This window comes from Panthera pardus, unplaced genomic scaffold (assembly GCF_024362965.1).
Source record: "Panthera pardus isolate Hobbes unplaced genomic scaffold, ASM2436296v1 HiC_scaffold_19, whole genome shotgun sequence".
Classification (NCBI taxonomy): Eukaryota; Metazoa; Chordata; class Mammalia; order Carnivora; family Felidae; genus Panthera; species Panthera pardus.
The window spans coordinates 12,152,390-12,169,229 of record NW_026526754.1 but is presented as its reverse complement, the minus strand read 5'-3'; positions in this window follow the sequence as shown (position 1 = coordinate 12,169,229).

Below are 16,840 nucleotides of genomic sequence, written 5' to 3'. Positions count from 1 at the left end.
GAAATATCAGAGATCTCACAGTGATGTAGGAGGCTTCTTGGCTATCTTTGCATTATGACCCTGACATTTATCTCTCATTGTCACTCGGGCATCTGCAAACGCTTCCAGTCCTACATCTCCATAGACAGATAAATAGCAGGTCCTGATGAGGTCCGACTATAGGCTCTGTGATTCAGTTCAAATTCAAATATGTAGTAACAATACAAAGGGAACTTTGACTCTAGGCAGACTTCTGCCTAGTCTATTGCTCTGATAAAACCAGGCTTCTAGCTGGTAACTACTCATGTTCTTGGAGCCTCAGGAGATGCACTTGATGAAACTTTTAGTGGAACAATACAGACACACACTATAGCACAGTTTGACAAAGAGATGGAAAATACAAATGAAGTGAAGAAACATGAAGAACAAAATCAGAATATCCATTATACAGCTAATAAAGATCCAAAGGGAGAGAATAGTAAATAGGAGAACAAGTGATGCAGATATAGGGAAGTGGGTACTCGTTTGTTCTTGAGAATGTGAATATACTGATGTTTGGAGAGCAACTGGGCAATATCACATAAAATTGACAACGCATATGCACTAGGACCCTGTAGGTTATATTCCTATAACCTTAAAAACTTGCACACAAGCACATGGAGGCATATGTGAAAAAAAAAAATTATAAGCCCCCAAACTTTCATTCAGTTTTGGTCAAAACTTTGTTGATACCATAAATCACAAGTATAAAGGGTATTTAATGAGAAATCTTAAAGGAATGAACATTCTTATACATGCTTTTGAGAAATCAATGCCTATGTTTTTCTGAAGAAGCACTTAAAAATATTACATACCATTTACCTAAAGGCATTAAAAAGAGAAGCGTTAAAAAGAGAAGCGTTAGCCAGATGGGATGCCAGTGTAGTCTGAGTTCAATCAATGCATACTATATGTGGTAGATACTGTGGAGTGGCTCACTTAACATCTTTTCCAGCCTTCTTCTGATGTGCCTTTCTGTACTACAAGATGGAAAGCTAAACACCAAATCTCCCATATTCTTGTGGCTGGGTTTCTGGGTAGGTTCCACTGATAGATGTATTCATGCAGGATTAACTTTCGTGATTCAAGTGGTGCAGTTCACCACAGAGGCAGCATGGTTCAGAAGCCCCCAACTGTTATCTAGAAGGCAGTTTCAAATCTATTGCAGGAATCATAGCACCTTTGACCTTTGATGGTATAGACCTGCAGTGTTGCTGTGGGAGTCATTCCCAGAAATTTACCTAAAATTTATTTCTTCAACCTCCCCAATTATTTTATAAGCTTCTAAAACCATGTAATAAATCTGGTTTACTTAAATTCTGACAAACACACACTGTGTCTTATTATAATGAATTTGGGTTTCTGTCTAATGCCTCCATTAATAAAGAGAAAGCTCTACTACTGACTACATAAATTTTATATTTGCCTCCCTACTTTAGATGACAAGATTATGATACGATTACTGCAAACTTTTTTTAAAAACATATTTGTTGAGGGAAATTGTTTTAGCATGCTCTACTTGCTAAACAAAAAAGCACTTGTTGGGGCCCCTGGGTGGCTCAGTTGGTTAAGGGTCCGACTTCAGCTCAGGTCATGATCTTGTGGTCTGTGAATTCAAGCGCTGTGTTGGGCTTTGCGCTGACAGCTAGCTCGGAGCTTGGAGCCTGGAGCCTGCTTCAGATTCTTTGTCTCCTGCTCATGCCCTTTCTCGCTCTCAAAAATGAATAAATGTTAAAAATTAAAAAAAAAAAGTACTTGTTAGTATATGCTTGTTGTAGGAAATTGAATTTATTCATTTAATATGTAATGAGCACACTACATCTACTAATTTCTTTTTTTAATTTATTTATTATTATTATTTTAATTTACATCCAAGTTTGTTACCATATGGTGCAACAGTGATTTCAGGTGTAGATTCCTTAATGCCCCTTACCTATTTAGCCTATTCCCCCCTCCCAGAACCCCTCCAGTAACCCTCTGTTTGTTCGCCATATTTAAGAGTCTCTTATGTTTTGTCCTCCTCCCTGTTTTTATATCATTTTTGCTTCACTTCCCTTATGTTCATCTCTTTTGTCTCTTAAAGTCCTCATATGAGTGAAGTCATAGGATATTTGTCTTTCTCTGACTGACTAATTTTGCTTAGCATAATACCCTCTGGTTCCATCCACGTAGTTGCAAATGGCAAGATTTCATTCTTTTTGATTGTCAAGTAATACTCCATTGTGTGTGTGTGTGTGTGTGTGTGTGTGTACCACATCTTCTTTATCCATTCATCCATTGATGGACATTTGGGCTCTTTCCATACTTTGGCTATTGCGGATTGTGCTGCTATAAACATTGGGTTGCATGTGTCCCTTCGAAATAGCATACCTGTATCCCTTGGATAAGTACCTAGTAGTGCAATTGCTGGGTCATAGGGTAGTTCTATTTTTAATTTTTTGAGGAACCTCCATACTGTTTTCCAGAGTGGCAGCACCAGTTTGCATTCCCACCAGCAGGGCAAAAGAGATCCTCTCTCCACATCCTCGCCAACATCTGTTGTTGCCTGAGTTATTAATGTTAGCCATTCTGACAGGTGTGAGGTGGTATCTCATTGTGATTTTGATTTGTATTTCCCTGAAGATGAGTGATGTTGAGCATATTTTCATGTGTTGATTGGCTATCTGGATGTCTTCTTTACAGAAGTGTCTATTCATGTCTTTTGCCCATTTCTTCACTGGATTATTTGTTCTTTGGGTGTTGAGTTTGATAAGTTCTTTATAGATTTTGGATAATAACCCTTTATCTGATATGTCATTTGCAAATATCTTCTCCCATTCTGTCAGTTACCTTTTAATTTTGCTGATTGTTTCTTCGCTGTGCAGAAGTTTTTATTCTGATGAGGTCCCAATAGTTCATTTTTGCTTTTGTTTCCCTTGTCTCAAGAGACGTGTTGAGTAAGAAGTTGCTGCGGTCAAGATCAAAGAGGTTTTTGCCTGCTTTGTCCTTGAGGATTTTGATGGCTTCCTATCTTACATTAAGGTCTTTCATCTATTTTGAGTTTATTTTTTGTGTATGGTGTAAGAAAGTGGTCCAGGTTCACTTTTCTGCATGCCACTGTCCAGTTTTCCCAGCACCACTTGCTGAAAAGACTGTCTTTATTCCATTGGATATTCTTTCCTGCTTTGTCAAAGCTTAGTTGGGCATATGTTTGTGAGTCCATTTCTGGGTTCTCTATTCTGTTCTATTGATCTAAGTGTCTGTTTTTGTGCCATACATCTACTGATTTCTTACTGAGTTATTACCTTCATTGTCTAACTCCCCTATTATAGAAGTAGAATGAACTTAACAATTATTTTCTTTTAATTTTTTTAACGTTTATTTATTTTTGAGAGAGAGAGAGAAAGAGAGCAGGAGCGGGAAAGGGGCAGAGAGAGAGGGAGACACAGAATCTGAAGCAATGCTCCAGGCTTTGAGCTATCAGCACAAATCCTGACACGGGACTCAAACCCATGAACTGTGAGATGATGGCCTGAGCTGAAGTCTGACACTTAACTGACTGAGCTACCCAGGCACCCCTGAACTTACCAACTATTAAACATGAAGACCCCTTTGCTTTGGCTTTCTCCCTATAGACCTCTTTGAGTTGGTTTAACACATACAAGGATATTCACTATGGCACTTCTGGAAATTGTAAGAGTAGGTAAGTAGGCTGTAGAGAATTATATTCATTAGTTAAAATGATCTAGAGCTAGAAGCTTCAACATGATAATCTCATAAAAATCATGCTGAGTTTAAAAAAACGTGACAAAAGGACACAGTGCAAAATGTTTTCATGTTTAAAAAAATACATAAATTATAAATATATATAATATTTATGGATAATTTGATACACACTAACCCCAACATAGGTGTTTACACTGGGAGGAGGGGTAAGGGAAGGAGAAAGAAGGACAGGGGAAAGAAGAAGGGCAGGGGAAACAAGGCTTTAGTTGTGAAAGAAATATTTTTGAAATGTTGGTAAATGCCAATATTTGCTTAACCTAGATTGTGGGTACATGAAAATTGAAATATCAATTATTTCACATTGAAAACAAAAGATTTAAAAGTAGAAATAATGTCTTTTTACATCTGTAACACTTTAATTCTTAGAAACGTGAACAAGTCATGACAAAATGTTTACATATGATAAAGCTAATGTCTTTTTTTAGACTTTCATCCTGGAATGGACTGTCAGATGCTATATTCATTCTGCTTTAATGCTAAAGCTTTCAGATGTATTGTTAGAACTTGTTTCCAAGGGTACACCCTGGGCTGTCTAAATTGGATGTAACTCTTGTTTTACAGTCAGTGGATTTCTCACCTCTGTAATGCATAATACCATTACAACTATAGCTGAAACCTTTCACGTGCTTCATACATATAGAGGTTCTTCCTATCATCATGCTCATTTAATTTTTCTTTAACAATATGGAATGTTTTCCTGTAGCACTTATATTGGTAGAGTTTTTCTCCAGTGTAGATACTCTGATGCATATCAAACTGGGAGGTACTTTCAGAACTACATTTAAAGCCTTTCTCATACAACAAGCAGTTTCTAAGTTCTTCCCATGGCAGATTCCTGAATGCCCAATTAATTTTGCATTAACAATGTGGAGGGCTCTTCTCAAGTACAGGTATTCTGATATTAACTCACTTGGAAGATACACCTGAAGGCTTTCCTGCAACCACTTCACTCATAAGGTGTCTTCCCAGTGTGGATTTCCTGATGCTGGCAAAGTGTGAAGTTACACATTTAAGAGCTTTCTCACACTTAATGGTTTCTCCCCACTGTGGATTTTTTCATGCTGAATTAATTTTGCATTGAGGCTGAAGCCTTTTCCATGTTCCTTACATTGAAATGGCTTCTCTCCAGTATGAATAAGCTGATGATTTCTGCATTGGCAGCTACATTTGAAGTCTTTCCCACACTCATTATAGTCTCTTCCCCATGCAGATTTGTTTGATGTCAAAGATAGAATTACAACTGAAACCATCCCCATATTCCACACACAAATAAAGTTTGTCCCCATTATGGTTTCTTTGATGCCTGATTGGATTTGCATTGACATTGAAAGCTTTCCCAACATTCATTACATTTATAGGGCTTCTCTCCATTTAGATTCTTTATGTCTAATATAGCAAGAACTATATATGAAATTCTTTCCACATTCTACATATTTGAAGGGTTTTTCCACAGTGTGGCTTAGTGCCAAGTTAGTTTTGCACTCATATCAAAGGTTTTTGCCACCTTCCTTACATTGATATAGCTTCAAAACTCTAGTGTGGATTTATATGGTGCCAAGGTGGGAGTTACATCCAAAGGTTTTCTCACACTCTATACATTTGGAGGGTCTCACTTGCTCGTACATTCTTTGGTGCTGAATCAGTTTTGAATTAAAGCTGATGCCTTTTCCACGTATCTTACATTCACAGAACCTCTCCCTAGTGGGAATGCTCTGAAAATGATAAAATGTTTGTATATTGATTAAAATAACCTCTCCAGTGGAGACTCTTATCCTCTCCACGCCTACTGGAAAAAACTTTTATTCCCCACCATGGGTATTTCCTATTGTCTCTTTGATTCATAGTCTTATAAAAAGGTAGTTCCCTGGAAAATGTCTCTCTGGAGTTTATTAGAGAACATAATCTCTTCCTTTGCTATATTTTTTGTTGTTATGAATTCATTTGCAGTCTTGGTTCTATATTAAGAAAAAGAAAACAATATTGCCCTTAAGAAATAAGTGAGAGGGAGGGGAGGGTGGGTGATGGGTATTGAGGAGGGCACCTTTTGGGATGAGCACTGGGTGTTGTATGGAAACCAATTTGACAATAAATTTGATATTAAAAAAATTAAAAAATAAAAAATGAAATTAAAAAAAAAGAATTGCTTCCGAAAAATCAACAGGATCAAAAAATCATAAGACTATTAAATATCATTGTCCAATCACCTCAACCAACCAACGACAAGCTGAGGCTGTTATAAAGGAAATATATAGTATCTTGAAAAAATAAAATGGCCAAAGCAGAATAAACCAGGCCTTGTTGCCAGTTACATGTTCTTTCCATCATCTACAATGTACTTTCCCTCACCCTACATTTTGACCCAGCAATTCTAAGTATGTCATAGAAAAATAATTTCACATGTGCATGAGGAAACATGTCCAACAATGTTCACTGTATCAGTTTTTCAAAACCAAAAATTCCAAACAACTTAAAATGTCCACTATTAAGACAATGGCTAAGTCAATAGCTTTATCCCGCAAAAATGAAATACTAAACATTAGTGGAAATGAATGAATTAAACAATGTGTTTAAATCTCAATTACACAATGTTGAATTTTAAAAGTAAGTTTGAATTTATGCGAATTCAAAATATGCAAAATAATGTTATGATGTTTATGGAAATAACCATATATAACAACTTTAAAAGCATCTATGGGCACAATTAACACCATATTCAGATGGTAAACTGCTTCTGGAGCCACAGAGAGAGAAATGCAATTTAATACAGGGGACTTCAATTACATCTGTAACACTTTAATTCTTAGAAACATGTGAACAAGTCATGACAAAATTTTTACATATGATAAAGCTAAGGGGAGGTACATAGATGTTTCTGATACTCTATAATTTTCTACACTTAAAATATTTCTAAGAATGTTTTAAATCTTAATCGTACCACTAGTAGAATAAAAATAGGAGAAATATCTTCCAGAATAGCAAAAGATGATAAAAGAGCAAAGAAAGAGTCCAATAGCAGAAGGGACAAAATAGGACAGAAATAATCATCAAAAATTAAAATTAAGATGAGATATCAGACCAAATTTTATCACAATAAATGTAAATAGGTTAAAATACTCTTAAAAGCATCAATACATTAAATGGATGAGAAATACTCTGCCTAGATGACTGGGTTACTTTCCATAAGTACAAGGGTAAATAAGCCTGTGAATAGGGTGATTGCCTTTACCTAGACAGCCTTCACAAATGGGAGATCTTGTTTTTCTAATATCTGGAAAGCCCTTCCTCTTTTCACTGAGGACGAGACCCTATGTACTCATGAAGTATACTATCCTAAATAGAAATTACTGATTACTAATTAGTAATTACTAATTACTAACACAACAACTTAAACATAAGTGAGCTATCTTCTCACTATCCTCTTACAGTTCATATACAATACATTCTGTCCTGATATTTCTTGCCAAAGTCCAGTAATCATTAAAGACTGGGAACGATAACTTCTGTGTACCAGTTTCTTGTACCAAACTGGTGGATTTGGATGCTCCAAAACAAATGGACACTTACAACAGCCTTAGTTAAAAGCTGCAGCCTTTGGTGAGAGAACCCAGGAGGCTGCTCTCCCCATTTAAAACTTTTTAAATGTTTATTTATTTATTTTGAGAAAGAGAGAGAGAGAGAGAGCAAGCAGGAGAGAGGCAGACACAGAATCTGAAGCAGGCTCCAGGCTGCTAGTGTCAGCACAGAGCCCAACTCAGGGTTTGAACTCACGAACCGCAAGATCATGACCTGAGCCAAAGTTGGAGCCCTACCAACTGAGCCACCCTGGAACCAGCACTCTATATATGTTCTCCATAAGTTACAGGCTCAGCTGGCTTTGCCAGCCTCTCCAGATGTTCACAGCCTCTTTGTTTTCCAAAGTTCTCTTGATAGAAAGAAACAGGTGCTTACTAGATAGGATGAGTGGAACTACTCATCTGGCTTGGGATATATCCATTCTTACTGAAGCAGTATTAAATAACAGTTTATAAAAACCTACTCCAGAAGTCCCAGGAATTTCCACCAGGGAACACTTCCCAAAGGAAACTCTATCAGGGCACTGGTTCTCAACCTTGGCTGCACATTGGAATCACCTGGGAAGATTTTTAAAACATAGATGTCTGGGTCCCACCTCCTACGGCAGTGATTCTCAACTGGGTGATTTGCAAATGTCTTTTTGTTGTAGGCTTCTAGTGCATAGAGCCCAGGGACAGTGCTAAACATCCCACAATGCACAGGAAAGCCTCTCAAAGCAAAATATTACATAGTTCCGAATGTCAGTAGGGCCAACGTTGAGAAGGCTTGTTAAAGATTCAACTGTTTACGTAACATGTTCGGCCCGGGCATGGGAATTTTAAAACCTTCCCAGGTAATTTTAATAAGCAGCAAAGTTTGAGGGGGAAAATCTCAACAGGGAGACCTGTTGCTAGAGAATATTTGAATATGTGGCTAAATTCCTTTCAACCCTTTATCACTGAGTATTAACTGGCAAGTTTCCATACCTTCCCATTTGATCATGAGTTGGGGGTTGAAGGTGGTTGGAAGGAGGAAGAGTTAGTTGCTTTTGTGAGGAACTGCAAGTTTCCCACAACTTGCCAGAATGTACATCTCCACAAATGTAATTTTGCTGATTATTGGCCTCACTTAGGAGTTGGCTTCCCTAGTGTGGTTCAGGAGGATCATTAACTAAGACAAACAATCACATCCCAGGAACAGCCCAGAAGGAGTTACACATGGGAGTAACAACTCCTTTGCTCCAGCTGCTGCCCTGGAGGATGACAGGGGCTTCTTTGGGGGAACCACCAGGAAGTGCCACCACAGCTGTGCAAATCCACAGGGCTCTGTTCACAAAGAACACAATGTGACTGGTGCTCCCTGGCTCCAGCGTCCCCAAAGGAAATTTTTAGACTCACCAGATTGCCTAGACCTTTAAATCTGATCCCTTTGTTTTTTAATGTTTGTTTATTTTTGACAGAGAGAGAGAGCACGTGCATACATTGGGGAGGGGCAGAGAGAGAGGGAGACAGAGGATCTGAGAGGGCTCTGCACTGAGAGCAGAGAGCCTGATGCTGGGCTTGAACTCACGAACCATGAGGTCATGACCCAAGTGGAAGTTGGATGCTTAACCGATTGAGCTACCCAAGTGTCCCTGAATCAGACCCTTTTAAGTCTTTTTGCCAAATGAAAACATCCAGGTAGCTCTCTAGGTATTTATTCTGATATTTACTTATGTTATCTCAGGTAATGCTAAGGAGAATGTGTGTGTGTGTGTGTGTGTGTGTGTGTGTGTGTGTATAGTATGTGTATATGTATATGTATACATTATAATATGAAAATGTTTTTAATGAAACCAGTTTCACATTATACATACGAACCTGCAACTTGCTTTTTTCATTTCACTTTCTATACTGTCCATGTCACAGGTCCAGACATGTAGATACATTATTCCATTTAACACTGTAGAGTATTACACTGCGTGGGACTGATAACCATAAAGAACCGTTGCTTCTGAAATACAGGCAGAAAGAACACAGACATTTCCTGGACCCTATAACATGACATTAAAAGTACAAAAAGGATGAGAATCTACAAGGACATGAGAATGAAACAGGATGAAAACAGAGGAGAGCTGTTGACACTGTTGAGGGAGATGGAAAGGGATAGAGAAGTGATAACCAGAGACAAAGGGAAGCCTTGCATGGGAGCCAGGTGGGGAGGGGTGGCTAGGACACATGGTTAATAGTACGGGACAAGCTGATTCACCCAGTGGAAAGGCTCAGGAATCAGCCATCAGGTGTCAGGTATTTTGCAAGGCAGAGATGAGCCATAGAACAGATGTACAAGGAGAAATTGGACCTGCAGGTCTTACCCACACATACACAGCCCAGAGACTTCTCCCAAACCCTGCAACAATACACTTACTCTCTGGGGGGAAAAATAGCAAAGGGTCAGATTTAAGCAGTGGATTTAAAACAAGGAAATGAATGAAAGTGTATACACTGAACAGAGAAAAATCACAATGCTCCACCACTGCCCCCTGCCCATTCTCCCACCTGGCTCTCAAACACTCAACCAGGGTTATAGCCTTTGCATGGGAGCCTGGAAGAGCCTTCTTTACAGGCAATGGGCAGTGAACAATCCCGAATTAACAGACATCTTGGGTAAGGGTCTATCAACAAAAAATTTGGAAGTCTCTTGAGCTTTTCCTCCTATAGAAGATTGGATGTGATTCTAAGGTCTCAAACATGTCCATGCCTATGGGTAGCTTCAATGTAACTGAAATAAAAAGGAAGTGGAAGGAATACTCTAGAAATAATGATTAAGGATACAGGTGATATTTTATGTTCACACTGGGACCCCTAAGGAACACAGTAATGGAGGTAATGGGGAGCTGTTGGAGGATGTCAGTCTGAGATGGACCAGAATGAAGTGAGAATCAAGAGCAGCAACCAGGATGTCTCCTTCCTAATTCCCATCAAGGAGGCAAGGGGGCTCAATGTGTCAGGGAACAGAGTATCACCAGTGCACAATCCAACCCCGTAAACATCCTGTGTGTAACTACTATGTTCCAGGTTCTGAGTTAGGGAACATATGTGGATATAGAACTAAGATGCTATTCTTGCCCTCAGTGAAGTAGCAACCTATCCAGGGGAGACTGCCAATCATAAAGCTCCCTGACGTCCTAGAGCAGACACATGGGCCCCAAGACTTTCCTGTTACCTTCACAGCCCCCTGCCTAGGCACAACTTAATGCAGACGCACCCTCATTTCCTCACTCTCCTCCAGCCTGACACAGAACTGTCTTTCTGAGAGCACTCTCCCTCAGTTTGCACAGCTAAAGGTCCCTTCTGACTTCATGTCAAACCAACAAAGAAGCATGGAAAAAAGCTCACTATGTGCAAGGGGCTAGCTAACTTTGGCATTCAAATTTAAAGTCTTCAGAATATAGGAGGGCTAATTTAGCAGGTAGCAGAGAAAGAAGATTCGGTATTATAAGTTGTAGTTTCAGTCTGCACAGACTCTCAAAGCCACCCCACTGAAGAGGAAGTTTTTTAAATTTTTAGTCCTATACCTCTGGATGGGAGAAGTGTCCCTCAGACAAACTGTTGCAAAGCCTTGAGGCCATAGCACAATGCTTGGAGAACAGAGGGGCATTAGACAAGATCTTCAGAAATATGGTGGCTTCGTTCTACAGCTGTGGAACACAGCATTTTTGCTTGCACACCCCTTAAAATGAAAAAATAGGAAAAACTAGGTAGTCATGGCCAACAAGCACATGAAAAGATGTTCAACATCATGAGTTATTAGGGAAATGCAAATCAAAACCACAAAAAGACACCACTTTATAGCCATTAGGTTAGTCATAACTTTTTTATAATGAAAAAAATAACAAGAGATATTGAAGTGAGAGACTAAGAGAAAAATTACCAGGTGTACTCACAACTGCAAAGAAAAGATCTCCCCCCCCCCCCCACCCCTGCCGTTCCCAAAACCAGCCAGGGCGGGCCCCGGTTGTAGTCTGACATAAAGGCGGGAACCAATCAAGTTCTGCTGAATGGTTTAAAATAAAGGCAGGAACCAATCGAGTTCTGCTGAGCGTTCAAATTTAAATGTTAACCAACAACAGCTCTGTAACCTCTAAAAAAGGTCCCTAACTTGTTTGTGCGGGTCTATAAAAGAAGCTGTAAGATCCTTACTCGGGGCCTCTTAGCGTCACCAGCAACGAGTGCGCGGAGGACCGGGTTCGAACCTGCAATAAACGACCCTTGCCGCTTGGCTTTGACTCTGGACTCTGGTGGTTTGTTTTCGGGGGGTCTCTCGAATCGGGGCATATCAGAAGAAGCAGAGAAATTGGAACCTTGTACATGGCTGCTGGAAACATAAAATGGTGCAGTGTGGGAAAGTTTGGCAGTTCCTCAGAAAGTTAAAGACAATTATCAGCAATTTTGCTCCTAGGTACAGACTCGAAATAACTGGAAACAAGTATTCAAACAAATGCTGTACACTCATGTCACAGCAACATTATTCATAATAGCCAAGAGGCAGAAACAAGGCAAATGTCCAGCAGGTGATGAATGCATAAGCACAATGTGGTATACACAATGAAATATCATTCAACCATGAAAGGGAATGAAGTACTGATACACCTCAAAAACATTATGTTTAGTAAAAGAAGCCGGACACCAAAGATCACATATTGTATGATTCCATTTATTTGCAACGTCCTGAACAGGTAAATCCACAGAGACAGGAAACAAATTTATGGTTGCCAGGAAACGGGCAGGGAGTGGGGGAATGGGAGTTCTTGCTTAATGGGTACAGAGTTTCCTTTTGAGATGATGAAAATATCCTTAGAAATAGAGGTGAGGGTTGCACAATATTATACATACACTAAATGCCACTGAATTGTAGGCTTTAATATGGTTAATGGTTAATTTTGTTATGTGAATTTTACTCAGTAAAAAAATCCATGAAAGAAAAAAAAACCCTAAATAATCTCCCTACATGGTTTTAGTTAATATTTAACATTTTGCATGTAAGAATAAAGAATTGCAAAGGATGTAATTTCAGGTATATCATATGGTACTGGTGCACTTCTGGCTGTGCAGATGGCAGCTCTCGAGTATATCATAACAACATTTGAAAATAAAACTGTTACGTCGTTCTTTTAAGTGCATCCATATAGGGGCACCTGGGTGGCTCAGTCTGTTAAACCTTGTCTCGGGTCATGATCTCAAGGTCAGTGAATTGGAGCCATCCCCACCCCACCCCCATCAGGGTCTCTGCTGACACCTCAGAGCCTGGAGTCCCCGCTTCCGATTCTGTGTCTCCCTCTGTCTCTGCCCCTCCCCTGCTCATACTCTGTCTCTCTCTCAAAAATAAACAAACATTAGATATGTCCATGTAATCTTAATGCTCTAATCTGATACCCCGTTGCCCATTTTCTTTTTTAATGTTTTATTTCTTTCTTGAGAGAGAGAGCAAGTTGGGGAGAGGCAAAGAGAGAGGGGAACAGAGGATGGAAGCAGGCTCTGTACTGACAGCAGAGAGTCTGATGCAGGGCTGGAGCTCACAAACCTTGAGATCATGACCTCAACCAGGAGATCATGTCCTGAGCCGAAGTTGGACGCTTAACCGACTGAGACACCTAGGCGCCCCCTCCCCCATCACCTATTTTTAAAAGTACATGAACAAACAACCTCTTATCAGTTATTTTATATCATTCCTTTTTATCCTTGCAATTATATTTTCATTACATTTCCTCTCAGATATTTATCTTTGTGTAATTTTTAAAGTTTTTGGGTTTTTTTTGGTTTTGTTTTGTTTCCAGGAGTGCCTAGCTGGTTCAGTTGGAAGATCATGCAACTCTTCCAAGTTGTAAGTTCAAGTCCCACATTGGGTATAGAGCCAGCCAGATGTCCGAACCCGGATACTCCCCTTGCATGCTTTTGGCTTCTGTAATCTTGCTTGTCTCTTGATCAGCCAACTGCCCACGTAGCACAACCGATAAATGCCCCCCCTTTTTTTCCTTGAGCCCTTGCAATACCACCCTGGGCAGGCGATAGAAAGTTTCCAAGTACCCGGAAGCTGGCCAGGCATAAAAGTAGGCTAGTGCCAGGGCTGGGGTCTCAGCCTTTGGAGAGGACTCCACTGAGCTGGCACTCGTGTGAAATAAACGTCATTTCCGATTCTCCGACCGCGTGTTGCTTCTCTCTTCCTGTGTGCCGAGTATTTGCTGTAACACATTTGGTGCATTGGCTAGGAAGCCGGCAGCCCCGCTGGCTCCTTGAGCGACCGTTGTCGGAGGCCAGCAGAGAGGCCACTCATCGCAGGCCGCTGCAATGGAAAGGAAGGCGCCCCTCCAGTGATTTCACTGGGTCATGACCCTCACCAGCAGATAATAGTTGGCCACCATTGCGGTTGAATGGACTCCAGGGGGAATCAGAAATTTCTGCCAGGATGGGCCACTGAATCAGTAAATGATCCCAGGGACCCAGAGCAGAAATCAAGCCTGCCCTAGAGGCAGAAGGGAAGCTTGATCACTTTGCAGGTGACCTAGTCGCCATATAGGACAGGGAAGTCCTGGGTGGGAGTCTGCAATCTGTCTGAATGCGTGTGTGAGTGCCCATGCTCCATAGTTTTGGCTACCCAGCCTGAGTGGGTCCTGTTCTGTGATTCCCTGATGACCTCATACGGCTCAAGGCAGAATCAGGTCCGCAGAGGCCTGATCAGAGTCAGGGGTTTATACTGACCTGCCAATGCTAAGAGGCGGCTAAATCCCTACAAGAGGAATGGCCAGGAGGACAAAACGACCTCTTGCTTCGTGTTTGTCCTGCAACACAGTACACTGGGAGGGACCCATCTAGGGTATCAGGATGGAGTGGGGGGTGGGGGGGAACTCCTCAAAACCAACTGTTAGAACCAACTGTCTCTAGTTAGTCTACCTCAGAACAGGGACTTTAAGAAATATTCCTAAGCAGCTGCCGAAACTCCCTTTGTTTCCGGGAAATCCCCTGTCTTCTCTGGACTGACATGGGCTGCCTAATTCCACTAGTGGAAAACAAAACAAAAGAAAACAAACCTGGAGTACACTCCTCTGAGCTGACAAGATTTAAAACTGAGAATTCTCTTACTCTACCTTCTGCTAGCACCTCGCCTCTTCTGCCTTCCCTTCCCTTCCTCCTCCTGTTTCTGCACCACCTGGGGTGCGGCCTGCATAACTGGCTCCTCAATGCCTCAGGCATCAGCTCCTCCTCCCACCCTAGATGCCCAGGAACGAAGACCACCCACTTCAGATTTCTCCACCAATGTCCAAGTAAAAATTAACTGTGGGGAACAAATTGTTTTAAGTGGACCCAAGTAAAACATATTCAATGTTTAAGCTAATTTAAGTTTGTTGGTTTCAGATAGACCTGTTTATCAACATTAAGTAACACACACACACACACACACACACACACACACACACAACCACTTTTATTCTACCTAGATTTGCTGAAGGTCAAATAAGCTCATGTTATCTCTGTTCCAATCTGTTAGCAAAAGGATGACTTAAATAATGGTTAACTTTGTCTCATAGTTTTCATGGGTGATTGTTAAGATAGCTTTCAAAGTCTTTGGTAACCTAAAACGTTAAAGTTTTGCTTGCATGGTAAATTGGGATTGAATTCACTGGATATCTAAGGAGATAAGAGAAAAAAGCACCAATTACTAGATGTAGGTTTGTGCTTTTGACTTGTTGCAGAGAAACTAGGGATGTTTAGATCTGTTGGAAAACATGCTTTGTGCTTAATTGATTCATAAGTTTGCCATCTAAGGAATTCTGGTGTAACAGTTCACAATTGGTTACTACTTAGTTTTCACTGGAGACTAAGACTTCCAAGAGTTAAATTCTGCTAAATGTAATTAAGACTGATGGAAATAAGAAAACAACTATGTAAATAAAAAGTACATATGTAAAAAAGATGTACGAAATGGAAATACATTTTTGTTAAAGGTAAAAGAAAATAATTTTGTCTGAAATGAGACTGCTTATTTAGAAACAAATGGCTTGGAACAGAATCTGAATCCAAAGGAGAGTTGTAAGAGGTTCTTTAAAAAAAGAAATTTTATATATAGTTAGGATGGACTAAGCTTAAAATGAATGGATTTTAAAAGTACCCTGGTTTAAGATTTAAACAATCGAGATACATGTATGCAATGTAAGGTGGATCCTGATTTAATGGCAACCCTTCCTGAAGTCCAGCAATCAGGAGGGAAAATAATGAAGGGCCCCTTACCTGTATCCAAAGCAGACCTAGAGAAGGAGGAAAGAAAGTGTTCCACCTCTTCCTTCTCAGGTACTCAATCCATATAAAAAGTGCAATTCTGCTCCCTGCTGCCCACCTTATCTAGGTCCTCCCCATAATGTAACAGGCATGTTTCCATTGAAAGAAGCTAGAATGCCAGAAGGAGAAACCTTTTACATTACAAGGTTTAAGACAGATAAAAGGAGATCTAGGTAAATTTTCTGATCGGGTAAGTATATAGAGAGGATTTTCTGAATATTATTATGTTTTTGAGTTGACCTGGAAAGATATAATGCTTTTGTTAAATCAGACTCTTAATGAGACAGAAAACTGTGGGGTTCAGGCAGCAGCTGAGAGATATGGGGATGAGCAACTCATTAATTACCATGGGACTGGAGGTCCTGTAGGAAACTTCCAGCTCCCTCCTGGAGCTCAGGCCATTCCATCCCAAGATCCTAAGTGGGACTATGACCATACCCTTGGGAAATGGTATCGCTGGCAGCTTGTGTTTTTAAAAAATTAAAGAAATCTAAGATTAAGCCCTTAAATTATGCTTAATTAGCCACTATTTTACAAGCACAGAACGAGAGCCCGAAGGTCTTCCTGGGGAGGTTGAGGGAGGCTCTCATTAAATATACGGCTATCTCCCCTGAAACCCCTAAGGCTGAGATGGTTTTAAAGGGCAAATTGGTCACTCATTCAGCCCTAGATATTCAGAGGAAATGCAAAAATTGGCTGTTGGCCTAGAAGACACCCTAGAGGAGCTCTTACTAGCTGCCAATTTGGTATATTACAACCAAGGTGAAGAGAAAAACACAGGAAAGGAGACTTAAAAAAAAAAATCTAAGGCCTTAGTCGCAGCCTTAAGTACTATGTCAGACTAGACTTCCAGAGGTCCTGGCACCAAATGCCACTCATGTGGCCCTTCAGGGCACTGGAAACAAGACTGCCCTCAGAAGGGACAACAGAAGTCAAAGCCCCATAAGCCATGTCCCTTGTGTGGAGACAATCACTGGAAGCCTGAATGCCCTCGGATACCTCTATCTACAGGGCTCAGATAACCAGTGTCCCTGAAAGGAACTGAGGGGGTCTGGGTCTCTTCAGGGTGGCTCCCCGGAACCAACTGTCTATTGGAAACCCAGAGCCTCGGGAACTCTGGATATAGAAAACAAAAACAAAAACAGAAACACCCCAAAGACCAAAAAACCAGTTGATTTCTTTCTTGATCCTGG